The following is a 27826-nucleotide window of genomic DNA, read 5'->3' on the forward strand; positions in this document are numbered from 1 at the left end:
AACCCTCCTTTTCCACCATGGATTTTCTTGAAACCACTTGCAATCAAAATTAGACCTTCCCAGCAGTGCTCCCAGTCCCCCCAACTCACCCCGAAAAACCTAGAACCCCCCCAAACAGCTCCACAAAAACACGCAATTGAGCTAAAAAGGAAAAACTTTTTCACCATGGATTTTTTCCAAACCACTTGCATCCGATATTAGACCTTCCCAGCATTGCCCCCAGACACCTCAACCCACCTGCAAAAAAGTAGAACACCCCCAAACAGGCCAAAAGCAAAAATGGAAAATGCCACACTTAGAAAATTTGAGGCCTGCCAGTCAAAATCACTCCAAACGCGCTCTGCAGCTAGGCCCTAACTCCCCTTTTCCACCATGGATTTTCTTGAAACCACTTGCAATCAAAATTAGACCTTTCCAGCAGTGCTCCCAGACCCCCCAGCCCACCCCCAAAAACCTAGAACCCTCCTAAAGAGCCCCCCAAAAACACGCAAGTGAGCTAAAAAGGAATAACTTTTTCACCATGGATTTTCTCCAAACCACTTGCATCCGATATTAGACCTTCCCAGCATTGCCCCCAGACACCTCAACCCACACGCAAAAAAGTAGAGCACCCCCAAACAGGCCAAAATCAAAAATGGAAAAGCCCACACACAGTAAATTTGAGGCCTGCCAGTCAAAATCACTCCAAACGCGCTCTGCAGCTAGGCCCTAACTCCCCTTTTCCACCATGGATTTTCTTGAAACCACTTGCAATCAAAATTAGACCTTCCCAGCAGTGCTCCCAGTCCCCCCAACCCACCCCCAAAAACCTAGAACCCCCCAAACAGCCCCCAAAAACACACAAGTGAGCTAAAAGGAAAAAACTTTTTCACCATGGATTTTCTACAAACCACTTGCATCCGATAATAGACCTTCCCAGCATTGCCCCCAGTCCCCTCAACCCACCCGCAAAAACTTAGAACACCCCCAAACAGGCCAAAAGCAAAAATGGAAAATCCCACACTTGGAACATTTGAGGCCTACCAGTCAAAATCACTCCAAACGAGCTCTGCAGCTAGGCCCTAACTCCCCTTTTCCACCATGGATTTTCTTGAAACCACTTACAATCAAAATTAAACCTTCCCAGCAGTGCTCCCAGACCCCCAGTCCACCCCCAAAAACCTAGAACCCCCTAAACAGCCCCCCAAAAACACACAAGTGAGCTAAATAGGAAAAACTTTTTCACCGTGGATTTTCTCCAAACCACTTGCATCCGATATTAGACCTTCCCAGCATTGCCCCCAGACCCCTCAACCCACCCGCAAGAAAGTAGAACACCCCCAAACAGGCCAAAAGCAAAAATGGAAAATCCCACACTTAGACAATTTGAGGCCTACCTGTCAAAATTACTCCAACCGTGCTCTGCACCTAGGCCCTAACTTCCCTTTCCCACCATGGATTTTCTTGAAACCACTTGTAATCAAAATTAGACCTTCCCAGCAGTGCTCCCAGACCTGCCAACCCACCCCCACAAACCTAGAACCTCCCCAAACAGCCCCCCAAAAACATGCAATACTGCTAGGCCTCAGTTTAAATTGTGCCAAAACGCTGTCTGCAACAAGGCCCAAACCCCCCTTTTCCACCATGGATTTTCTTGAAACCACTTGCAATCAAAATTAGACCTTCCCAGCAGCGCTCCCAGTCCCCCCAACCCACCCCGAAAAACCTAGAACCCCCCCCAAACAGCTCCACAAAAACACGCAAGTGAGCTAAAAAGGAAAAACTTTTTCACCATGGATTTTTTCCAAACCACTTGCATCCGATATTAGACCTTCCCAGCATTGCCCCCAGACACCTCAACCCACCCGCAAAAAAGAAGAACACCCCAAACAGGCCAAAAGCAAAAATGGAAAATGCCACACTTAGAAAATTTGAGGCCTGCCAGTCAAAATCACTCCAAACGCGCTCTGCAGCTAGGCCCTAACTCCCCTTTTCCACCATGGATTTTCTTGAAACCACTTGCAATCAAAATCAGACCTTTCCAGCAGTGCTCCCAGACCCCCCAGCCCACCCCCAAAAACCTAGAACCCTCCTAAAGAGCCCCCCAAAAACACGCAAGTGAGCTAAAAAGGAAAAACTTTTTCACCATGGATTTTCTCCAAACCACTTGCATCCGATATTAGACCTTCCCAGCATTGCCCCCAGATACCTCAACCCACACGCAAAAAAGTAGAGCACCCCCAAACAGGCCAAAAGCAAAAATGGAAAAGCCCACACACAGTAAATTTGAGGCCTGCCAGTCAAAATCACTCCAAACGCGCTCTGCAGCTAGGCCCTAACTCCCCTTTTCCACCATGGATTTTCTTGAAACCACTTGCAATCAAAATTAGACCTTCCCAGCAGTGCTCCCCGTCCCCCCAACCCACCCCCAAAACCTAGAAACCCCCAAACAGCCCCCAAAAACACACAAGCGAGCTAAAAAGAAAAAACTTTTTCACCATGGATTTTCTACAAATCACTTGCATCCGATAATAGACCTTCCCAGCATTGCCCCCAGTCCCCTCAACCCACCCGCAAAAACTTAGAACACCCCCAAACAGGCCAAGGGCAAAAATGGAAAATCCCACACTTGGAACATTTGAGGCCTACCAGTCAAAATCACTCTAAACGAGCTCTGCAGCTAGGCCCTAACTCCCCTTTTCCACCATGGATTTTCTTGAAACCACTTACAATCAAAATGAGACCTTCCCAGCAGTGCTCCCAGACCCCCAGTCCACCCCCAAAAACCTAGAACCCCCTAAACAGCCCCCCAAAAACACACAAGTGAGCTAAATAGGAAAAACTTTTTCACCGTGGATTTTCTCCAAACCACTTGCATCCGATATTAGACCTTCCCAGCATAGCCCCCAGACCTCTCAACCCACCCGCAAGAAAGTAGAACACCCCCAAACAGGCCAAAAGCAAAAATGAAAAATCCCACACTTAGACAATTTGAGGCCTACCTGTCAAAATTACTCCAACCACGCTCTGCACCTAGGCCCTAACTCCCCTTTCCCACCATGGATTTTCTTGAAACCACTTGTAATCAAAATTAGACCTTCCCAGCAGTGCTCCCAGACCCCCCAGACCACCCACAAAAACCTAGAACCCCCCCAACAGCCCACCAAAAACACACAAGTGAGCTAAAAAGGAAAAACTTTTCCACCATGGATTTTCTCCAAACCACTTGCATCCGATATTAGACCTTCCCAGCATTGCCCCCAGACCCCTCAACCCACCCGCAAAAATGTAGAACACCCCCAAACAGGCCAAAAGCAAAAATGGAAAATGCCACACTTAGAAAATGTGAGGCCTACCAGTCAAAATCACTCCAAACGCGCTCTGCAGCTAGGCCCTAACTCCCCTTTTCCACCATGGATTTACTTGAAACCACTTACAATCAAAATTAGACCTTCCCAGCAGTGCTCCAAGACCCCCCAACCCACCCCCAAAAACCTAGAACCCCCCAAACAGCCCCCAAAAACACGCAAGTTAGCTAAAAAGGAAAAACTTTTTCACCATGGATTTTCTCCAACCCACTTGCATCCGATATTAGACCTTCCCAGCATTGCCCCCAGACCCCTCACCCACCCGCAAAAAAGTAGAACACCCCCAAACAGGCCAAAAGCAAAAATGGAAAATCCCACACTTAGAAAATTTGAGGCCTACCAGTCAAAATCACTCAAAAACGCGCTCTGCAGCTAGGCCCTAACTCCCCTTTTCCACCATGGATTTTCTTCAAACCACTTGCAATAAAAATTAGACTTTCCCAGAAGTGCTCCCAGACCCCCAACCCACCCCCAAAAACTTAGTACCCCCCAAACAGTCCCCCAAAAACATGCAATACTGCTAGGCCTCAGTTTAAATTGGGCCAAAACGCTGTCTGCAACTAGGCCCTAACCCACCTTTTCCACCATGGAGTTTCATCAAACCACTTGCAATCAAAATTAGACCTTCCGAGTAGTTCTTCAAGACCCCCCGACCCACCCCCACAAATCTAGAACACCCCCAAACAGCCCCCGAAAAACATGCAATACTGGTATATCCAAAACATGGCAAATTGCGCTGTTCACAAACAAATTGCTGTTTTCAGCACTGCCACTACTTCAATCCTCTTGAAACTTACCTGAAACACTTGTTCCAGCAATTCCCAAGAATCTCAGCAAGGCAGAACAAAATCAAACCACTGTGCCCTTTGAAGAAGAAGAAGGTCTACAACTAGTTTTCACTTTTCACCCAAACACACGCGCCCGCAAAACTCCAAAAGAGGCCAAAATTCTGCCAATTCTGGACCAAAGAACACCAAACCCCCTAAAACATTGCCAACATCATTATGAACGAGCCTCCATCAGGCCCTGAGCCCTAGACCCAGCAGAAACCCTACCAACTTAAACCCAAAAACCCTAGTAAATCGCATTGAACCCTAAACCCTAGATATGCTTTGTCTGTCTCTGTCAAAGAGCCTAGGTATGCTACATCAGGATGCTTCACTCAGCGGTGCCTGCCTTCACCGTCTGCATGGCCCTGCCGCAAGCATGGGCTAAAAATCTGTTCCGCTCAAGAATTTGCGAATTTTTGGTAATTTCGCGAGATTTGTGAAAAACAGAAAAACAGCAAATTTCGCAAACATAACGGAAGTTTGGCCCAAGCTTGAGACAGGGCCATGCAGACGGTCAAGGCAGGCACCACTGAGTGAAGCAACCAGATGTAGCATACCTAGGCTCTTTGTCAGACAATGCAGCCAGCCACATAGCCTCAATTTTACATGACCTGCTGTCTGGAGTGGTGTGGACTCTGCCTGGCAAAACAACAACAGTACACTGCCTCGCCCTCGACCACTACATACCACGAATAGACAGACATGTAGTTCTGCTGTAGTAGTTGTTGTAGACTGGTTTACCTTTTTGCCACTCACGAATTGGCCATAGTTCTTCCGTAAACCGACGCTGATGATCCATCCATCCCAGTGAGTGACTGTAAAGAAAAAAGATATATTATTTAATCAATCATCATGGTATATTGGCAAGTGAGTCCACTCCAAAGACATTTTGCATATTGGAAAATGCAAAATAGTGGCCCCTGAAGTTGAAGTACAATTTGAAATAAACAAGGTAAAAAAAAAAACAGAGTAGTAGACATGAGTTACAATTACTGTGTAAAAGATTAAATAATAACTAACCCAAGACATATGATTCATTTCATGCACAAAAAACAAACAGCAATTGGTTTCATCAGAGAAAGACAGCCATTGCTGTCCACTACATGCCATCTTCTCATTATTCATTACCTGTTCTACTTTTTGTCCGCATCTTCTTTGGAAAGTGAGGGTCCACAGGGAAGCCTCTCCTATCAATTTCAGAAGTAACTCTGTCAGCAATCAGCAAGCATGTAGTCAGTCAGTAATTTAAGTCCCACTTGAGGGGACTCTTCTACGAAGACAAAGTTTCTTTATTCTTCGTAATCCATCCATCTGCCTTGAGGGAAATGGACAGGGGGAGTCTGGAGGAGGAGGATAGATGAGCGTGCTTGAGTTGTGAACTTGTGAACCTCAGGAATGCAGACTGCGGCACCTTCAAATCAATAAGGAAAATAAGATGAAGACAGTGCTGCTGATGGACTTGTTGTGATTAGGTGATTAGAGTTTTGTTGTGGTAAAAGTTGCAAAACAAAGACACACAGGAATAAAAGTGAATAAGGACGAAAAAAAAGGAAGTCATTTTCAGGCCTCGGTGTCAGGGAAGTAGAGCTCGTCCTCAAACTCTATGAATTGAGATGGGAGTAGGTCAGCTAACAGAGAAGAACTTCCGTCACATAAGTCGGTGCCCTCTTCTTCATGCGTGAATTCACGTATTTTGTAATCTGGTGGTATGAAGTGCTGATTCAGCTTGATCAGTGTTAACCTCTCCACATTTTTGGGCGAGAGGCGTGTCCTTTTTGAAATTATAATGGCACCAGCAGCACTGAAAACATGTTCAGAAGACACACTTGCGAGTGGGCAAGACAAATCATTTAGAGCCAGGTTGGTGATCAGTGGCCATAGAGGACTTTTCCTACAACAATACAGCAATGGGTTCTGATTAACAAAGACCTCTGTTGGGTCATCCAGATAGGCCTGCACCATTGACTCAAGGTTCTCCAGGGTTGCTCCACTTTGCGTAGCATCTGTGGCCTTTGCAGCACTAGAACAAGCAAACCCTTGATGAGTTAGCCAATCCGCTTCCGACAACATTATGGCTGGGCCTGGTGCAGGTGAGGATGATGATACGGTTGCTGGTGTCGTTAACGGCTGTGAGGGAAAGTGACTCCCTTCGGCCACAGAGTCAGAAGTGAAACTTGACGCCGGATGGCCTGCTGATTCAGTTGTACTTTCGCCGGCTCCGTGAATTTTCTGCCGCTCTTTTTGGAACCGAGTGGCTGACACAGCTCGCTAATGTCTGTACTTTGAAACATCTGCTTCATCAAAAGGAATGAAAACTTTGCTGGCCACTGCCTTTTTGTACCGTGGATCCAGAATAGTGGCACAAATTTAATGTTGTTCTGTATGTATGTTTTTAAGCCTTTCATTGTCAACTAGGCGGCTTAATAACCTCTCCACCAACTGATATGCGTCTTGCTTTTCAGCATCATCTCGGAACGTTGAAGACACCGCCTTCAGTTGGTGCTCTAGCATGACCAACAATGGGATAGCTTTGCCCAAAGAACAGTCTTCCCTGCTGACTTCACGCGTGAAGACCTCAAAAGGACGAAGCATGTCTGTCAGGCTTGCAACTAGCTTCAATTCCTCCAACTCTAGCCTAATTTCTTTCATAGTAGAATCCAGTTTATAGACATAATCATTTATTACCCCCCACTGCTCAAAAAGACACTCAAGCATGTAAAAGGTTGAGTTCTAATGTGTTGCCACCTCCTGGATGAGTCCTTTGACTGGCAGTCTATGTTCATGTTGAATGCTCCTCAGCTGCTTCTGGGCCTTAAAAGAATGGCTGAAATGTGTGCAAATTCTTCGGCAGGTGGTCAGTAACTTGCTGACTGTGTTTTCTTTTTTCAAGAAATCTTGCACCACGATGTTAATACTGTGCGCCAAACACGGCACTCTGAAATAGCCACCTTGCTGCATGGCCTTAACTATATTACTGCCATTATCCGTGGAAACATAACCAACTATGCGATTTCTTGGATGAAGGCATTCATAGACCTTCCTATCAAACTCCTCCAAAAGGTTAGGTGCAGTATGAGTTTTCTCCATGGCAAACATGGCTACTATTGCATGTTTCCGAGTAGCTTGAAAAACTGTGTCAGACTCAACACCTGCTTTTAACTGATCCTTAACCCCTGCAAAAGAGGCCCAGTGTGCAGTGATGCACATGTAATCAAGGGCTTGGCAACTGGTCCACATGTCTGTTGTCAGGTGGATAGTGTGAACCGCACTCTTCTGCAAAGCTGCCCCAATCACCTCCAGCACATCTTGATGTAGTGCTGGAACCGCAACTCTGGCAAAATAGGACCATCTTAGGAACCTTCCAGCTGGGCAGACTGTTGCCACAAATTCTAGAGAACCCACCCCTTCCACGAAAGAAAAAGAGAAAAGGTCCATCACTAGCATTTTAGCCAGCTTTGCATTATACAGATGTGCCGTTGGGTGGTTGCGTTCAAATGGCGCATCCGACCAAAACATGCTTCTAATGGTGGGCTGGACCGTTTTACGTGATGATGATGATGTAGACTTCTTCAAAGCAGTTAGGCTCATTGATGTACTCTTTCGATTTGGTGTCTCTCCCAGACTCTTTGTGTGCCTCATACATGTTGTAGGGGTAGAGGGTGTGGGCGCTACCACTGCAGTGCTGCTGCCAGGGGTACTGGGTGTACCAGAAAAAATGTTGGTCGGTTCTTGACTTCCCCCCTGCATGATCAGCCCCTCGTCATCATCAGATGCAATATCAATGGATGTATTTGGATTTGTTTTTCTTTTGGCTTCCTGGATCTTCTTAAGGTGAGCCGCCGACTCGATAGTGTGGTGTTTTTTGAGATGACCTCTCTGGCCTCCGGTGCCACAGTTGGTACCAAGCTTACCCGACTAACTGCTTGTCTACAAATCGAACAAATGACCATGCTTTCCGCCTTTTGGCTAACAGTAAATAAGTCACAAACTGGGGACTGGAGAAGTCTGCTGGTGGTGGAGTTGCTACTTTGAGTTTCAATGCCAGATGAAGTGGAGGATGGGCGTGGCTGAATTTGTTTCTGTTGTTCACTTACAGCACCACTACTTGAGGTAATGGAGGTCGAGCTGGATGGAGGTCCTTGCCGGCCCTTCTGACTAAAAAATATGGAAGCTGTAGGTCGTGTTGGTGTTGTAGTTAACTGCGTTGGTGGTGGTACCAGTGCCACGCCGCCCACAACCCGCTCAGCAGCCATTCAAGATGGGGTGAAAATGTCTGTCTGCTGAATGCCCGCTGGGGCTGGCGTGACGTCTGTGATGACTGGGTCATCGTCAGACTGTTCATCAGCAGCAGAAGACACGACTTCTTGTTCGTCGTCATCACCCATAAGTGGAAGCCTTGCGGGAACCTTCCTTTTAGGCTTAGCTACCTTTGTCGGCTCATGGCGTGCCTCACTCTCACACTGCATTGGTGGGTTCCAATCAAGATTAAGGTCATCAGAATGAAGGGGGCTTGAAAAAGAACTTGTAGTAGTAGTAGTAGCAGCCCTCATTGACCTTTATCTTGCTGGGGATCTGGAAGACAATGGATCATCATCAGGAGGAGTGGCTTCCTCGGATGATACCTTCCCTTGAATATCAATTTCCTGATGTGTCCCTACTTCTGGAGGAACAAGCGTTGTAGGCAGTTGTGCCGCTCCATGAACCTCTAGTTGCAACTCTCCATGCACCTCTCCATGCGCCTCTCCTTCCGCCTCTACTTGTGCCTCTCCTTGCGCCTCTCCTTGCACCTCTCCTTGCGCCTCTACCTGTAGATGTACTTGCGCTTCTACTAGTTGTACCGGTGGTTGTCGTTGCGGCTGTGGTTGTTGAACACTCGTCAGCTGAGTTACACCCAGCGTTGATTGGATGGTACTTTCTTGTGATGAGCCAGCATCACTGGTCGATGGTGATTGAGAAAGTAAAGTGGCTGCCTCAGCAGCACTCATGGTCTTGGACCTAACTTGGCGTGGTGGCACTGAGTCCAATGAAGCGGAGGTGCTGCTTCCAGCTTGGTCCCCGGTGGACACCGCTGCTGCTGCAGGCGTAGTTTTTTTCTCAAAAAAGGTGTTGGTGGGACCACCAGTCTCTTTGGTAGGTGGTGCCACTTGCTTCTTCTGCTCCTTTTTACTGGCAGTGGCACTGGCAACTTTTTTCGCTGAGGCGCTATGGCCACCTTTCCTTGGGCCCATCTTCTTCAGATGTCAGAACAGCAGGCCGCAGTGGCACTAGTTGCAGAATTGTCTTGTCTGTGGCCACACGTGACGTCACGTGACGTTGTGCTGCACCTAAAAGCAATGGAAGCCAGAGGAACATCAGTTAAACACCCCAAAAAGTCGAAATACACACAAAAATCACCACAACCCAATGCCATCCATGCCTCAACAATGTTTAAATTCAAGACACCCCACAGAAAGACTTGGTCCATGCACCACTGAGTACCCCTGGGCATAATGGATGAAAGCAAGGCAAACTGGGTGCAGGCCTGAGCACACTGCCTGGCTTCAAAATGGGCCCTTGACCCCCAGCCACATGGCCAGACCCTGCCTGGACCAGGACTCAAAATGGCCCCCACCCACATGGACAGGCCCCAACAACACCCCAAAAAGTCAAAAAACACAAAAACATCACCACAATCCAATGCCATCCATGCCCGCAATGATGTCTAAATTAAAGATACCACACAGAAAGACTTGGTCCATGCACCACTCACTACCCCTGGGCCTACTGCCTAGTGAGGCTTTACAGGCACCCTAAAATAAATAAAAAAAAATCAACATATAACAGTGAGCTAAAATTCCATGACATGAATTAGAATTAAGTTTAAAACAAATCACAGAAACAGTTGTATCATGCACCCATGACTAACCTCGGCCTACTGGATACTGTGGCTACCCACAATATATATATTTTTAAAGTTGTGAAAAAAGTTTTTAAACTGTAGTTGCAGCAACTGCAATGCCCCAAACAAACAACACCAACTTACTTGTAAAATCTCAAGTCCAAAAGAGATCCAAACTCCAAAGTCCAAAAAGTCCTCAAATACAAATATCCAGCAGCAGCCACAAAATGTAATCCTTCCAGCTCCAGATTCAAATCAAAAGTGACCAGGACATGGACAAAGCACTGGGAGGAGCCTGCTGGACAGGAACAGGAAGTTGGAGACTCTGGGGCACTTCCTTCCTCCCACACCCCCCCCCAAAAAATGGACTCCTTGCACCAAAAAGTGCAGCCAAATGTCAATCTGACAGAAGGTTTATGCTGTCTGCGGTGGATCAAATCTCCTGCCGGAAGTCAGCTGCGCGCTGCATCTACGTTTCCAGAAGCTGGCTCGAGATCCGTAAAATTGTTCATACAGATTCTCAGTCGCAGTTATTCCCGGCCAAAGAAATCACCGTTCCCAAGTGACTATTGCACCTGGCGAATAGGACTGTCGTGCTGCATACTACTGGCTTGATAAAGACCCACCGCGACTGAAAACATTTGCGCTCCAAGGGTCGAAACGTCGACATCTATTTTCAGGCCATATAAACCCAGAACTCTTAATAAATTTGAAAGAAATGATAGGTTACGGGATTGTATTAGTTGATGGTCTTACGAAATGAGACTTTGTACATACATGTACAGTTTTTTATAAAAGAAGTTGGATATATTTTGTATTTCACGAATTCACTACTCACTAAATGTCACTTGATTCTTTGCACTGTATTTGGTATAATGACAGTTACTGTATATAATGTATAGAAATAAGTTTTGATTTTGAAAAACTTTATAAAGAGATGACAAAGTAATGCATAGGTCTTTTTCATTTATTCATTATAAGGTTCTGTGATAACATTTTGGATATTCTTGGTTCTATTAGAAGCAGAAGAAATTGTGTTTTTCCGATTAATTATCTGTTGTTCGAACCCGACAGAACCATTTTTTCTAAATTGCATCTACGTGTTCGGCATTGTTTACTCCCGCAATGCGTGATCGCGGGCCCTTATGACGTACTCGCGTTGTCAAACTCTCGCTGTGCAAGATGGCGGGCCACGATGACGTAATTGCGGTCAAAAAACTCTCGCGCGATCACGCAGCAAGATCCAAAATGTCGCAGCACACGCAAACCGGAAGAAAAACAACTCGGCGAACACAGAATCACGGTAAGTCAACGCAGCACTCGCGATATTGTATTTTTCAAGCGTGACCAAGCAAAAAAAAACGCAGCTTGCGAATTTGCGGATTTTTGGGCAAATTTGCGCTATTCGCGTATCACGAAATTGCCAAAAATCCGCAAATTCCGCGAACGAAACAGATTTTAAGCCCACGCGAGTAGATCAGTTTGCACATAAGAAGCCTCCCCTATTCACTTAAAGGACATGAAAAAGACATTGTCTTCCATCCAAATCCTTCATTTTGTCATTCCTTAGCTGGGTTGCCTGCCCGTAAAGATCAGGAATAATACAAGGCTGCCTTTGTTTGTTGCTTCCATTGCAAATGAGAAGAAACAATAGACAAATGTGCACTGCACCATACTTAGAGCAGGTAACTATGCATCAATGCGTGATATATTGAGTGATTGATGATTCATGTGGTGGCTGGGAGGGTGTTGAAACTGATTCATACATTTGAATTGTAATGTTTGGGGCCGGATGGATGATTCGGTCTGAATGATTGCCTTGCTTTCACATTTCACTATAATTAAATACATGGTCCACTGGTCCACTCCAGTCCTTTCATGTAGTTCTTTTTTTGAAGTTTTCAGAGACCATTCAGTTTAGTTAACAAAACTACACAAAATGGTCAAAGTCTCTTTCTCTTCTTTTTCAACGAATCGACAGGTCTGTCTCGTTTAGCTCGGAAGTCAGAGTTGGGTCGGTCAAAGGACCACCCCAACAGCCAGAAGAAGAATGTTACGAATAATATCTTTGGGAAACCAGCAACATGAATCAAAGAGTCCCACTCCTGTGGACTGGAGAGTGGCGTGTTGATTTGGAAAACTCTGAGTAGTGTGCTGGCTCAAATGTTAAACTGTAAGTGGTTATGGCTTGGGAGAATTGTCACTGGACACATGTCACATCATCACATGAATGAGACACACAATTTACATGTGTGAGATTGCTCGTCATGTACATGCCGCTACTTGTCTGGGATTGGTAGTAAAAGATTGTTCTTATGAGTCAATCACACATGATTGCACCATCCTAAACTCTCCCTTTTGATCTTCATCCACCATGAAGCTTACCTACTCCTTGACTACAATATTAACATGTAGTTTTTTGCATCCCACAGGCCTTCTCTTCTTCTGCACAAATATTATATGACACTCCTGCTTACTGTACTGGTGGTTCAGCCCTGCACCCAAGAAAGACATTCCAAGAATAATGCAAATGCACTGTCTATTTTGGAATTTTATTGTGTATTTTATTTTTTTTAACCCTAGGTGACATAACGATTAGATAACTGGGGGCTATGGGGCTGAAGGACGGTTTGAAATGCATTTGGTAACTGAACCAGGTCATTTCTTCCACAACAGAAGTGATAATGTAACACTCATCGACTTGATGAATGTTGTCTTTCTCTTTGTCTCTCCTTTCCTCTTTCCTTTAAAGGAAAATCCCAAGCCTCTTCCCCAAGTTTTTGTGAATTATTGATGTGTGACCTAATATTCTGCACCACAAATTGATCACACACTTGTCAGAGTGAATGTGGTTAAAGCGATGGCAACTCATTGTTATGGATCATAGCCCATGCCAGTATTACTTATGTTGCTTACTAAATCTATGCAACATGGAGTAAGCTTTTCCTGAATCCTGCCTCAAAGTTATTATACGTTTAATTTGAATTTATAAGTAAACTAGTTACTAATTCCCCAGATTGCTTTGAAGTTACTACTACTCGTTGTTGTTTGTATGACATTTTTGTCATGGTGGTCTCAGTCTTGGTTTACTGGCTTACTGCATGTTTTTTTTTAGTCCCTTTGCCACTAATGACTAACCCTTCTGAGTAATCATATAGTTGGAGTGCAACCTCGCAAGTATATTTCAGAATAGGTAGGAATGGGCCCTCCCTTTATGATGACTCTCCTGTTAACACTAGCCCATTGCTACCACCAGCATTAGGAAAGCCCATTCAGAAACCCTGGAATAAGGTTTGGAAAAATTGAGAGAGGTAGAAGACATTTCATAATATATTCAATTAAGATGTGAACTAGTTAACAAATTAGTACTGAAGTTGTTCTTGTGAAGCAAAAATAGATTTGTAACACAAAGGAACTATGAGGGGGGGTCCAAGGGATTATTAATTTAAAGGCTTGCAAGAAGTTGTTCCCCTAAACAAATACACTCAACACACAATAAACTTCTCGGGTCTGTAAAAGCGTGAAACCAGCAAAGAAAAGAAGGAGGTGAATCTGTGTCTCTCTAGCAAAACCTAATTGGGGAGCGATCCCTTTTAGGACGAATGCCCTCACTCACCATAGGTGACATGCTTCATCATTTGGGCTTTCTCCTCCCAGTGGGAAAACCTGGTCCCACTGAGGGCTACGACCACCTCACTGAGAGGTGGGAGCTCTGGGATGTTTTTTAGTTATATATGCAGCAGATATGGATGCTAAAATCCCAAATGTGAGCAGTGTAGTGATGTGAGGGTGCAGCGCAATAAGTGAGTGAAAAGTGAATTTAAAACTACCTAGTGTGGATGAAAATAAACATTATTAGCTCATCTGGACTGGCAGGGTTAAAACGCAGTGCAACACAGTATGCAATTAAACTGCTGGACAGAAAAAAAGAGGTCGAAATTTTACAGCCATTAGTCATCTAACAAGTCCAAAAAATATAACAAAACTGCTGCTGTGAAGTGAAAAGAAGGAAAATAAACTCTAATACAAATCTGTAATCCTAGATGAAATTTGGTATCACTGGAACTTATCTAAAGATAGTGAGACTCAGAAGAACACAATCAATCAAATCCCAGAGCTCCCACCTCTCAGTGAGGTGGTTGTAGCCCTCAGTGGGACCAGGTTTTCCCATTGGGAGGAGAAAACCCAAATGATGAAGCATGTCACCTTTGGTGAGTTAGGGCATTCATCCTAAAAGGGATTACTCCCCAAATAGGTTTTGCTAGAGAGACACAGATTCACCTCCTTCTTTTCTTTGCTGGTTTCAAGCTTTTACAGACCTGAAAAGTTTATTGTGTGTTAAGCAGAAATAGATAACATTGAGATTTTTGTGAATGTTTTTGGAAGACACCACTAGTGTTCAATGTTATTTATAAAAGGTAGGACAAGGGTAATAACTAAGTTTTATACAGTTTGTTGATGGGTGACTAGGTGTTGCAAAATCTCATCAAGCAATAAGTCGAACAGAACTAGTCTGTTCCCATTCTGGTAGTGGGGTATACCGGACAGTTACGTTATGTGGATTTGGAAAGCGCAGCTAATCACTCATGAGGAAACAAGGCACTGAGTAGGGCAGACCTGGGGGGAGGAGTATATCATGCCTGTTTCTTCTGGAAAAGCCATGTCTTGAGATTCCTTTGGAAGTCCATGAGGGAGGGGGAGGTTCTTAGGTGTGGCTTGAGGTCATTCCAGTTCTTGGTGCGAGGTATGAGAAAGAGCGTCCTCAGTTTCTGACCTTCTTCATGCGAGAGAGGTGTACTCTCTCCTGGGACACAGATTGAAGGTGTCTGGTGGGTTGGTAGAAGTTTAGGTGGTTGTTGAGGTAAGCTGGACTGGTGATGTGTATAGCTTAGTAGGCATGGGTTGTAGCTTGGACTTTAACCATTCCTGGAACTGGGAGACATGGGAGATTGTTGAGGTGTGGAAAGACATGGCTATTTCATGGGAATATCTGGATGAGCCTGGCAGCGGCATTCTGGGTGGTTTGGAGTAAGCTCAGGACAGGGTCTAGGATTCCGATGTAGAGGGCTTTTCTGTAATCAAATCTACTTGTGATAAGAACCTGAGTGACAGTTCATCTTGTGTTCAGTGAGATTCACTTGAAATTCCTGCGTATCATTTGCAGGACGTGGAAGCATGATGACAACACAACACTGAACTGTATGCTCATGGAGAGGATGATGTTCAGGATGATCCCTAGGTTCTTGACATGGTCCACATGGGTGGGTGAGAGGCCAAGTTCAGAGGGCTACCAAGAGGTGTACCAGTGGGAGTGGCTGCTGCCAAAGAACATGACTTCAGTTTTGTCTATGTTGAGCTTGAGGCAATTGTGTTTCATACAAGCAGTCATTGCTCATGCAGTTGGTGAATTTGCTATAGCAGTGCTGGTTGAGTCAGTAAGGAAGAGGATACTATGTTGATGCCATGGGTTCTGACAATGTCCGTGAGGGCTGTCATGTAGATGTTGAAGTGTGTTGAGCTGAGTAACTATTCTTAAGGGACTCCGCAGATGAGTTACTTGGTTTCTGAGGTATAGGGGGTAACTGTAACTCATTGAGTTCTGTCTTTGAGGAAGGAGCAGGATCATCCTAGATAGAATTCAGGGGTGGATAGAGGAAAATGGGACTCTATCCATATTCCAAGCAGGGTTTCGGACGGGTATTTCAACAATCGATCAAATTTTTAGGCTCCAGGTATTATTTTGGAAAACGGTATGTGTGGAGGGTGGCAACCTCTATGTCATATTCGTGGACCTGTGGGCCGCATTTGATCTAGTCCCGAGAGAAAAATTGTGGGCTGTATTGCTGGGTATGGGTCTCCCACCTGATCTGTTAGACATCTTGATTAGACTCCATACCAATACTTATGTGCAAGTTAGGTGTGGACGATATGGAGAACTGTCGGATCGCTTCCCTGTGAAGAAAGGGGTACGCCAGGGGTGTGTCCTGGCCCCAACTTTATTTTGCCTTTATTTGAATGGGCTAGTTGACCACCTCCTGGAGATAAAAGATAATGATGCCCCTAGGCTGGCGACTGGGCACGTCCCTGTGTTGATGTTTGCAGACGACACTCTGTTGTTATCTAAAACATCAACAGGGATTCAGCGTACCCTGGAAGGCTTCGCTGTTTTTTGCAAACTGCGTGGGCTAGAGATCAACTTGGACAAGACCAAGTATATGATTTTTAATCCCCCGAGGAAAACCCGCCCGAACCCTCTGTTAAATGGTACACGTGTAGAAAGAGTTAGGACCTTCGATTACTTGGGCATTACCTTGACAGAAACCTTTGACTGGGGGGCTCAGACAGCAAAGGTGGCCCTAAGGCTGTCTCAGGTGGTGGGGGGAATTAGGAAAGTCTACAAGTCTTTGGTCTTCAAACCCGCTGCGCCAGTCGTAGAAATTTACAAACTTCAGGCCAGAGCAGCCTCGACGTATGGTGCAGAACTTTGGGGCCATAAACGAATACCAAACCTTGTGAGGGTAGAGCATGGTTTCATGAGGAACCTATTTGGCCTACCAATCAGTACACCATTAACTCTGTTGCATATGGACTTGGGCTTAGAACCGATAGAGGACGTAGCAGCTGCTCGGCCACTAATGTATTGGAAGAGGCTTTGGTCTGTCCCTGAATTAATATCCTTTAAAGTGGAGTTTACTGATGTATGGGCTACTTTAAAAACTAGGAACATCCCATGGCTTGCTCATGTGAGGGCACTATGTGATCAATTTGGTTTACTCGAGTTGTGGGAGAATCCTGCAGATAGCTGCCAGAAGATAACGAAGGCTAAGTTGCTGAGTTATGCCAGAAATTATAATCTAGCATCTCTACAGAGGTGTCCAACCCTGGGTAGACTGACATTGGAGTTCCTTCAAGTGAAGGTAGAACCGAGTTTAGAGAACTTCTTGGACTTAATCTATCCCACTCTTGCAAGGAAACTCTACATACAGCTAAGGATCGGCAGCCTCCCACTTAGGGTATACACTGGTAAATGGGCCAATACCGAGACCATGTTTGCCCAGCTTGCAAATACAAGCGAGAAGATATTGCCCATGTACTGTTCTTCTGCACTGCCTACCAGGAGATAAGGAAACGCTGGCTGATCCCACTTTGTAGGAACCTTGGTTTCACCCAATGTGCCCATGCTTGTAGGGTCCTTCGCTTTGATACACATCCCCCAATTGTCTTTGCCGTATCACAATACTTGTTGAGTATGTGGCACAGAAGGAGAAGTTTTTTATAATTTTGCATATATCTATTATACTGTATCATTGATAACTTCTGGTTTAATCTATTTTATCCTTAAGGTTTTACTGAATACGTAATTTATTGTTTTAACCCTCAGTAAAATGTCCTGATTTTATGTACACTTTTATGGTCTACTTGACCGAAATAAAGTTATCTAAATGAAACTTACTCCTGTGTTTACTGGTGGACATTCACTCCCACTCACAGGATGATGCCCTGCCCTGGAGTGCCAAGCTGCCCGAAGGCACCCAATGGCGGGCTAGCAAGTGCAGAGACTAATACGGTAGCTCCATGGCAGTCAATGGATGAGGAGGGGCTCCCTCCCTGCTGCAGTACTGTTGCAGGGTGTCCCTTAAATCACTATTGAGGGGGCCAAGCAGTGTCCCTCTAGACTCATTTGCTGCCTGTGCTGTGTTCCATGGATTTGCGCTGGAAATTCAGGGACCACAGATGGGAGGTACTCCTGGTCTAGTTATCAGCACACTGTGCTGGTGGTGTTGGTTCCTGCATTGTAGGCTGGCCAAGAATTGGGAGCGGGGGAATGGGTGACATTGTGCTCCTCCCAGAGAACCAGCATCGCGTAATAGCTTGTCCAGGGTGTCCCAGGAATGACGCGGTGGGGCCGTCTGTGAGTAATGAGATTATTGGGTTGACCGACTTTGTTCCTGGAGGCAGTCCTTGGCATAGAGTTATTCCAGTAGAGAATGGTTGGTCTGCTTGTTAGTGCACAGCCAAGAGTAGATAGATATCTCATTTTGGCACCAAGCCATAAAAAGTTTGCATAAATAAGAACAATAACAAAAATCATCATACATGCAAAATGATTGCAGAAGAGGAGCTACAGATAAAACCATCTTAAAAAAGGAAATATAGCAGCTAACAAATCATTAATAATGCAGTCGCTCATGGCCATATCACTGCTATATAATAATTCCTGTTTCCTTATAAAAATGAGAATATATCCTCTTGTACAACAGTCTAAAATGAAAAGATATCATATTATAGATATAAAACACATACATATGTCAATCTAAAAACAGTTCATGAAATATAGGGTCAAACAATATCCCGGGTGTAAAAAAGGAGAATGCAGACATTAGACTGCTTATTTGAGTTTAACTCAGCAGTTTAGTTATCATAGTTAGGTTTTATCTATGACATTTTTTCTTAGTTTCCATGCACAGTGCAGATACCGAGGGGCATATGTATCAAAATCCGTTATTGCAATTCTCAAATAGCTATTTTTTGAGAATCGCTATTTGAGAATCACAAAACTGGATGTATTTAAAAATTTGCAAATATTTTGGGATTTCTTGGTATTTCTTAATTGCGATTAGCAAATTGCGAAATCGCAATTAAGGAATACCTTCCCATTCATTCCTATGGGTCTCCTGGCCCATAGGAATGAATGGGAAGTCATTCTCAATTTGCGATTCGCAATTAGAGAATCGCAAATTGAGAATAATTTCAAGGGTGCAAGGGTGTCATAAGGACACCCTGATGCACCCCTGAAATGAGCATGTGTGCGTATATGGTACACATACATTACTGTGCACATACATGCCCTAGGGGCATGTATGTGCGCCACATGGCACATTGAAAAATGCCAAAAAGTGAATTTTTCAAAGAAATTGCAAATTACCCCCAACTTGAAGTTGGTGGTAATTTGCGATTTCTTAAGGAGAAATGGCACAACTTGGGTGCTTGTTACATAGCATTTAAGGAATCGCAATTTGCGATTCCTTAAATGCTTACGCAAAATTGAGAATTGCAAAATTAGCAATTCTTAAAAAATGCGATGCCAAAATGTCTCATAAATCGCGTTTAGCGAATTTGTATTCGCAGCCGCATTTTTTTGCGAATCGCAGCGTTTGTGAATACAAAATCGTTTGATACATATGCCCCCAAGATACTGCACACACTAGTTGTTCACTAGTGCCACTTTTGAAGAGTCTCATTTCTTCCCAATAGTGTCTCAAACCCATGAGTTTATATACAGCTATGAGCCATTTCTTTTGAGCAAACCTATAGGAAGGGCAGAAAATCATAAAATGGACCTCTGATTCTTTGGTGTTAGGTCAGTTAGGACAACATTTAGAAGGGGAAGTCACATTGGTCCATGCCGAAGAGTGAATTCTCTTGGGTAGAAGTCCACATCTGAACTGAACATATAAGCGTTTGGTATTAAAGGGTACACTCTATCAATATAGGGTTCAAGGCTACACTTACGATTCAGAAACAGGCCCGTCAGGCTGCTATCTGGGTATGTTTTCCATGTTTGGATTAAGACTGCCTCACAATATAGCGGTTTTGCTTTTTGTGCATCACCCGTAACAATCGACTCAGGGGATGCCCATAGTTCATCCATGCCTATTCTATGTGAAGTTTCTTTAATATTCTTCAGCTGTGGAGTGCACAGTGACCTATCAATACCTATCTTGTCTCTAACACAGTCTCTATAGGTTTCTACTTCTTGCGTAGACCTCAATCTAATCCAATATAACCAGGGTTTTGTAAGGACTGTTAGGGGTATAGTACTAATTGCTAGGTTAAGTTGTAATGGGGTGGTGGGCAAGATTGGGGATAGTTTAAATAAGCCCTTAATAAACTTATTTTCAATCTTAGTTAGGGTCACTGAAGTAGCATAACTCCATATCTCTGCTCCATATATTGCTGATGGTACCACTGCTGCTCTTTATACCACAAGAACAGGGGATATCGCAACGCCCGATGCGACCCTGTATTTTACTATTGCAGAGGCTTTCTGTTGGAGTATGACTTTGCTTTTTCCAGCTGCGGGCCCCATGTTTGACTATTGCTTAGCCCTCACCCCAAGATAATCGCAATGGAACACTTTTTCTAGAGAAACTCCCTCAATAAACTTATTGCTTTATGTTTTTTTGTGTGGGGGGGTTTATAATCATAACCTTAGATTTGGAAGGATTTAATTCAAGGTCTCTATCCATGCAAAAACTCAAAAGCATTGAATTCTGTTTGCAGGCCCATAGGTGTACGAGAAATCCACATCATCTGTCATCTGTAAACATCAGAATTGGGGTAGGCACACCAGCTAGTTTAGGGGCATCATATGTGCATTCCTCAGCTTCCTCGCGGTGCCATTATTATGTAAACTAAAAAGTGAGGGAGCGAGGCCACACCCTTGTCGGACTCCTTGCTTATACTTTATCCTTTCTGCAAGATCGCCTACTTTGCTCCATCTAACCCTTCCATAGGTGGTTGAATGAAACTCTATTAGTATTCTTAGTAGCTCTTGGGGGATACCATATCCTGCCAGTACTTCCCAGAGGGTTTTTCTTGGCACCAGGTCAAATGCTGCTCTCAGAATGATGAAAGTGACATATAGATGGTCACGCTTCAAGGTGACGTATTTCCATGTTATCGCCTTGAAGCAGAGGACTCAGTCCAATGTGCTGACCTTTGTTCTAAATCCTGCTTGCACCTTATCAAGGATGTTATTCTGTTTAACCCATTCGTTCAATTTGAAGGGAACCGGTCTACAGAATATTTTTTGTGTATTGTCTAGCAGTCTTATGGGTCTGTAGTTGGAGGGGTTTATTCTGTCACCTTTTTTGTAAATGGGTGTTACGACGGCACCCTGCCATGTTGGAAGAATTGAATTCCCTTTTGATATACTATTGAATAGGGCATTCAAAAGTGGATGCCAGATGTCAGGTTGCTAAAGAAAACGATTGCCAGGACCGACATCCATTCCTTATCTTGCCTTGCCTTTTTTTGTTAGTTTCACTGCATGGTAAGTTTTTGATAGAGTAAAAGTGAGCTGAGCTTCACCTATAGCAGGATTTTTCTTCTCATATTACATTGAGGCACGGCCATAAGCCCAGTTCAAGGGAAGGCTTGTTACATTACTTTGTGGATGTGTGCTACTATACAGGCTGCTGAAATGGGTGACCCAGGTTTCAGGTTTAATTACTGGGTGTAGATTGTTACCAGTGGGCTGATTGACTGATAGCAATTTCCAGAAACTTTTAAGGTCTTCCTTCTCTAGTGTTTCAGCAATGGTCAACCATTGATTCTCCCCCATTCCCTTTTTGCTGTGAGTAACAGAGTTTTATAACTGTGCCTAGCCTTGATAATATCTGACCTTGATCCCTTTTTGACGGTGTAAGTAAGTTTTCCCTAGGCGGCAGGTTTTATTTAACCAAGATGGCATTTTTCTTTTAGCTGGTCGTCTCTTCAGTTCACTCATAAAGCATGGCCTTAGTTATTCCATGAATTCACAATGTTAGTATTATGGACAGTAGCAAGGTCTATCTAGGAAAGTTTATGCACAAAAATATTATATATAAATGTCATTTTCTTTGGGTCCGTTATCAGGTCTGCCCATTTACCATTTCTGAGATTGTTTGTAGTGTCAAATAATGGGGTAGTTACAATGATTTCCATCTTTAAAAGGGATCATCGAAAGGTTGTAATTAATGCTTGATGGTCACTATCTGGTGGAGGTACAACCAGCATATCAATTAAATCTGGCCATAACTCATTGTCCAGCAATATATAATCAATCCTAGAGGTGCTAAGGCCTCTTTTAAAAGTGGAATGGGTGGGCAATCAGATTCCATGTTGCCATTAACAATTTCCAACCCATGAGAAATAGTAAAATCTAATAGTTGATCACACACTTTGGATGATTTTGTTACCTTCGTATACTCTCAGGGAGACATTTCTGAGAGAACACACCCAGCATTTGTCAGGATATTGGTATTGCTGTCTCCAGCTAAATATGTTAACGCATTAGGGTGGAACTGACCCATCAGTTCTTCAAGTCTAAGTACAATCAGGGATGGTGCATTAGGGGGAACTGATCTAATATATATGTTCACCAGGGCTATTTATCTAGTAGTTGTTTGGGTGGTGATTTCAACTTGCAGGGCCAATAGATCTTAGAGTTAGTGCGGATCGTTTTTATCTCAGGAAATAAGTCCAGGCTTAGCCAGTTCCGGAGGCCTCCAGATGAGCGTCCAGCCTGGGAGGGACCTGCATTTTCAGTAAATGTCAGGAAACCAGGGCGAAGTACTGGATTAGTGGTCCACGTTTCTTGTAGAAATATAATGTAAATCAACAAATGTTCCCCACGCCGGATCAGAAAGTTTGAAATTAATACCTGCAACATTCCATGATAACAATATTAAAAAATCACACTCTGTCAGGCCATGGCTAGAAATGTTTGGCTGTATGCCACCTCCCAGCAATAACGTGTGATCCTTGATATTAGTGCAGTGATCTGTTCCCTCAGGACTAACAATGCCACACGTCATAGGAGGTACATTAGAATGGGGCGCTTTAATGACAGGAGACTAATATCCTTCTTAAAGGAAGTCGGAACTGGCATTATAAAGTCAATATATATCTGAGGTTTTGGAAGGGTTCCATGTTTAAATATCGATTACAAAAATATAGTTAACAAAAATATAGATGTAAAAATATCGATTACAAAAATATCGACTCCCTATACTTAAACAGGTAAGTACAATAATATCGACTCAAAAATATAGATGTAAAAAATATAGATGTAAAAAATATCGACTTTTAAAAATATTATAAGTTAATGTAAATAATTAAATATTATTAATCTTATTAACAAAATAAATTACATTTCATTTATATTTTAACTATTTATAACAAATAAACTTAATGTCATCATTATAAACTTAATAAATGTGTACATATACATATATGTTCTTTAATACATTGTATTATTATCTTTTTATAATTAATAAACTTTAATAATTATATAAAAATAAAATAAAAACATATATAAAACATTTTGAATAAAATACCATTTTCTATATTTAATTAACACATAAAAGTATTTAAAAATAAAAATACATACATTTAATAACAAAATTAAAACATTAGTAGTTAAAACATTTGATAGCGAAGGGGTGAAAATTACTATTCCCACTCCAAAGGGTGCAACAGTAGGGAAAGCGCTGGATAGCGTAGGGGTAAAAAATACTATTCCCACACCAGAAGGTGCAACAGTAGGGAAAGCGCTGGATAGCGTAGGGGTACAAAATACTATTCCCACTCCAGAGGGTGCAACAGTAGGGAAAGCGTTGGATAGCGTAGGGATAAAAATTACTATTCCCACTCCAGAGGGTGCAACAGTAGGGAAAGCATTGGATAGCGTAGGGGTAAAAAATACTATTTCCACTACAAAGGGTGCAACAGTAGGGAAAGCGTTGGATAGCGTAGGGGTAAAAATTACTATTCCCACTCCAGAGGGTGCAACAGTAGGGAAAGCGTTGGATAGCGTATGGGTAAAAATTACTATTTCAACTCCAGTGAGTGCAACAGTAGGGATAGCGCTAGATAGCGTGGAGGTAAAAATTACTATTCCCACTCCAAAGGGTGCAACAGTAGAGAAAGCGCTGGATAGCGTAGGGGTAAAAATGACTATTCCCACTCCAGAGGGTGCAACAGTAGGGAAAGCGTTGGATAGCGTAGGAGTAAAAATTACTATTCCCACTCCAGAGAGTGCAACAGTAGGGAAAGCGCTGGATAGCGTAGGGGTAAAAATAACTATTCCCACTCCAGAGGGTGCAACAGTAGGGAAAGCGTTGGATAGCGTAGGAGTAAAAATTACTATTCTCACTCCTGAGAGTGCAACAGTAGGGAAAGCGTTGGATAGCGTAGGGGTAAAAATTACTATTCCCACTCCAAAGGGTGCAACAGTAGGGAAAGCGTTGGATAGCGTAGGGGTAAAAATTACTATTCCCACTCCATAGGGTGCAACAGTAGGGAAAGCGTTGGATAGCGTAGGGGTAAAAATGTCCTATTCCAACTCCAGTGAGTGCAACAGTAGGGAAAGCGCTGGATAGCCTAGAGGTAAAAATTACTATTCCCACTCCAAAGGGTGCAACAGTAGGGAAAACGCTGGATAGCGTAGGGGTAAAAATTACTATTCCCACTCCAGAGGGTGCAACAGTAGGGAAAGCGTTGGATAGCGTAGGGGTAAAAATTACTATTCCCACTCCAAAGAGTGAAACAGTAGGGAAAGCATTGGATAGCGTAGGGGGTAAAAATTACTATTCCCACTCCAGTGAGTGCAACAGTAGGGAAAGCGTTGGATAGCGTAGGGGTAAAAATTACTATTCCCACTCCAGAGAGTGCAACAGTAGGGAAAGCGTTGGATAGCGTAGGGGTGACAATTACTATTCCCACTCCACAGGGTACAACAGTAGGGAAAAGCGCTGGAACCCAAAACAATAAAAAAAAAACTATTTCACATTTTTTATTAAATTTATTTTCCAATATAAACATAATTAATATACATTTAAATATTTTATTATTAACAAAGATAATAAAAAAATATATATTTACACATTATTTAACACTATAATATCCACCACACACCTAAAAATAATTACACAATTACATTTATTATTTACTAATTAATTAATGATAATTTAAAAAAAAAATTTTTAATTAATTATTTAATTGACAGATTTCACACATGTACACTTATAAACACCACACTACAAACCTAAATTTAATTACACATTTACAATTAATAATTACTAATTAATTAATGGTAATTAATTTATAAAGTATTTAATAATCAATCAATAACAATTTAATTGCTTCACACCATTTACACATATAAACTCCACTACACACACCTAAAATAAATTAAACAATTAACATAATTAATTAACATAATGAATTAATTAACATAATTATTTAATAATTGACTAATTGAAATTAATTAACAAATAAATATTAATTTAACACATTAATTAATCAATAAATGTTACATATTTAAATTACTTCACACCCTATTCCCCTATAAACCCACAACCCGCTACGGAACTAATAACACAAAATTCAACATAATATACATTAATAACTATTCAAATTCAACAACATATTTTAAAATGACAAACAATTCTCATTAAAAACACTAAAATACATGACATTATTCAAAAATAGATATTTTTGTAAACTATATTTTTGTAAACGATATTTATTACAACTATATTATTGTTATCGATATTACTTACCTGTCTGTCGATATTCTGGTCAAACTATATTTTTGTTATCGATATTTCTTCTATTCGATATTTCTGCGGGGATATTTATGTCAGACGATATTTCTCTGACAATATTCCTGCTCTGCACCGTTGGAAGTGCTACATGCTTTCCTTGGATTTGTCTCATCCAACCTAGGAGGAGATTTGTACTTTCTTTTTTCCCTAAAACCTGACCTAAAATCTGAGGCTGTAATTTCAGTCTTATTTGGATATCATTGCCTGCTCTGAAACGTTGTTCCTTCTGCTAGGGCTGTGTTCCCTGAAGGTTACTCCTATGTAGTCCGTCTCTTGATTACCACAAGCAAAACTTTTGACATCCAACATATTCTCTCCTATTATCGATCTGCATCCCCTTTTGTAACGTATCCAGTGGGTTACCTTGTTAATAATAATCCACATTTGTAAAGCGCACCTGTAAGGGTCTCTAGGCGCTGGGGGCCATCGGGAAGCAAGCTATTGCCTAAAGTCACATGGTGCTGGGCTAATCTGCCGCCGGTGCCGGGGATCGAACCATGATCCCCAGATTCCGGAGTCGGTCGCCCTAGCCGCGGCACCACACCTCTTCCCCCAACCTCTTGTGAGATTCAGTATGTGCCAAGAGTAATGTGTGGTCCGGTATGGTGAGCAGGAGGGTCCAAGCGTATGGTCTGTTCACACCGGGTCCGCAGCCTGGTCCACCCACACGCATTCCAGCACCAATAAGGGTAAAGGGATTGTGGGGGAGACCCACCTTGTCTGGCGCTTGGGTCAGTCTCGTGAGAAGCACCTGGAGTATCTCAATTCATCCGGCAACGTGTGGACCCAGGAGCTGCTGGGGTGTGGCATAAAGGGATGTTAGAGCTGGGGCTCTGCAGTCTTAAGGGGGGTGGGAGCATCCTGATGTCTCCGCAGGTGTGTTGCAACTCTCCTGTAGCGGCCAGCAGGGGTCCCTGGGGCCTCTGGGTCAGGCCAGACTGCTCAGAGTGAGGAGCCGAACTGGAAGGGGGGACGTCCGGTTTCCCCACTTTGGGGTTAAACTGGGGGGGGGGAGGTGGGGGGGTTGGTAGATGCTCCAGGGGTCTTTTGTGGTGAGTCTCGGGCCGTCACAGGACTCCAGAGTGTGCCAAGTGCTGCATGAAAAACCTGCCCGAAAGGGCAAGGTGATTTACAGAAGGTGGGGCTGAGTAGCAACGCAAGGGCCGAGGATTCAGTCACGCCTCTAGGCCCTGTGCTTCCGCCTCATTGCCGGGTGAATCCTCTCCGATTTGGTGTATTCCATCCCAGGGGCGTAACAAAGGCGTAACAAAGGCCCCTGCAGTCCCGTGTTGCTGGGGCCCCCTCGGCTCACACAGTATTACACTTGATGACAGCTGGATCGGCGACATCCGTCAGGGACGTAGTTTTAAAGTTACGCTCATTGGCGTTGCTGCTTTGCCTCATAAATTAAATGTTGCGCCTACTGGCTACATGGTGCACGGCTGCATGGTCTTCAACCTCAGGGTAGGGCAGGGCTCAGTGTTCGCAATAGAAACTGCACGTTAGGCGGCCGGTGGGTCTGAGGCACTGAGACAGACCGTGAGGTCATAATTGAATAATTAAATGCTAGCAGCTAGCTGCGATCTTCTGATTCTTGCTTTCGACTGCCACCAGGTGACTCAGATTCTCGGAGACACACATAGCCTCGCAGGCCTCGCGCTCCAGCCTCCAGGGGCCCCCTCAGCTCAACAACACACACAGTACTACACTCATCCAAGTTCCGCTTGCCTGAGGCATACCAAATTTCAACCTGGCATACCGCTCCTACCTACCCGTTTTCAGTGCGCGGGATTGGCAGGGCACGGCACGGCATGATGCCCTACTTATTTAATTTCATACAGTCCGTTCTCCAACTTTATTTTAAACATGCCTCCCGGACTGCAAAAACCGCTAAGGCAGATAGTTAAGGCACTGGTTTCGGACGGGTGGAACTGGCAGGGAAGGAAAAGGTCTCTGTCTTTCCTTCGTGCCCAGCGAAGACCAGGACAGTGTCCAGTTCTCCTGCGGCTGGCAGCTGCCCCCCACCCCCCAGTTTGTCCCCCCTCTTCCCTCGCTGTCTCACTCCTCATTTAGTGAAGCCCAAGCCTTCAAGAAACAGGTATTACCTTATTTTCCTCTTTTCGTTTATTTGCTCCCCTGTGAAATGGATCCAAAAAAGAAAAACACCCCTTTTCCGACATTTTTCAATTTCCAAGTGCAGCCTCCGGGTGGAGAGAAATAAAACATTCAAATTATGAAAATAACTAACTAAAGCAAGACAGAGTGATTGCAAGGTGGCCAGCTTGATTTATTCATGCCTAAACACTTTAGCGCCACTTTAAAGTTTTTGCCAGTAAAGCGCTACTTTTGTTTTCTCGTCGCTCTTTGAACAACATTGTTTTCCCTGGGTCGGAAAAT

Source organism: Lissotriton helveticus, chromosome 2_1, assembly GCF_964261635.1.
Source record: "Lissotriton helveticus chromosome 2_1, aLisHel1.1, whole genome shotgun sequence".
NCBI classification, from domain to species: domain Eukaryota; kingdom Metazoa; phylum Chordata; class Amphibia; order Caudata; family Salamandridae; genus Lissotriton; species Lissotriton helveticus.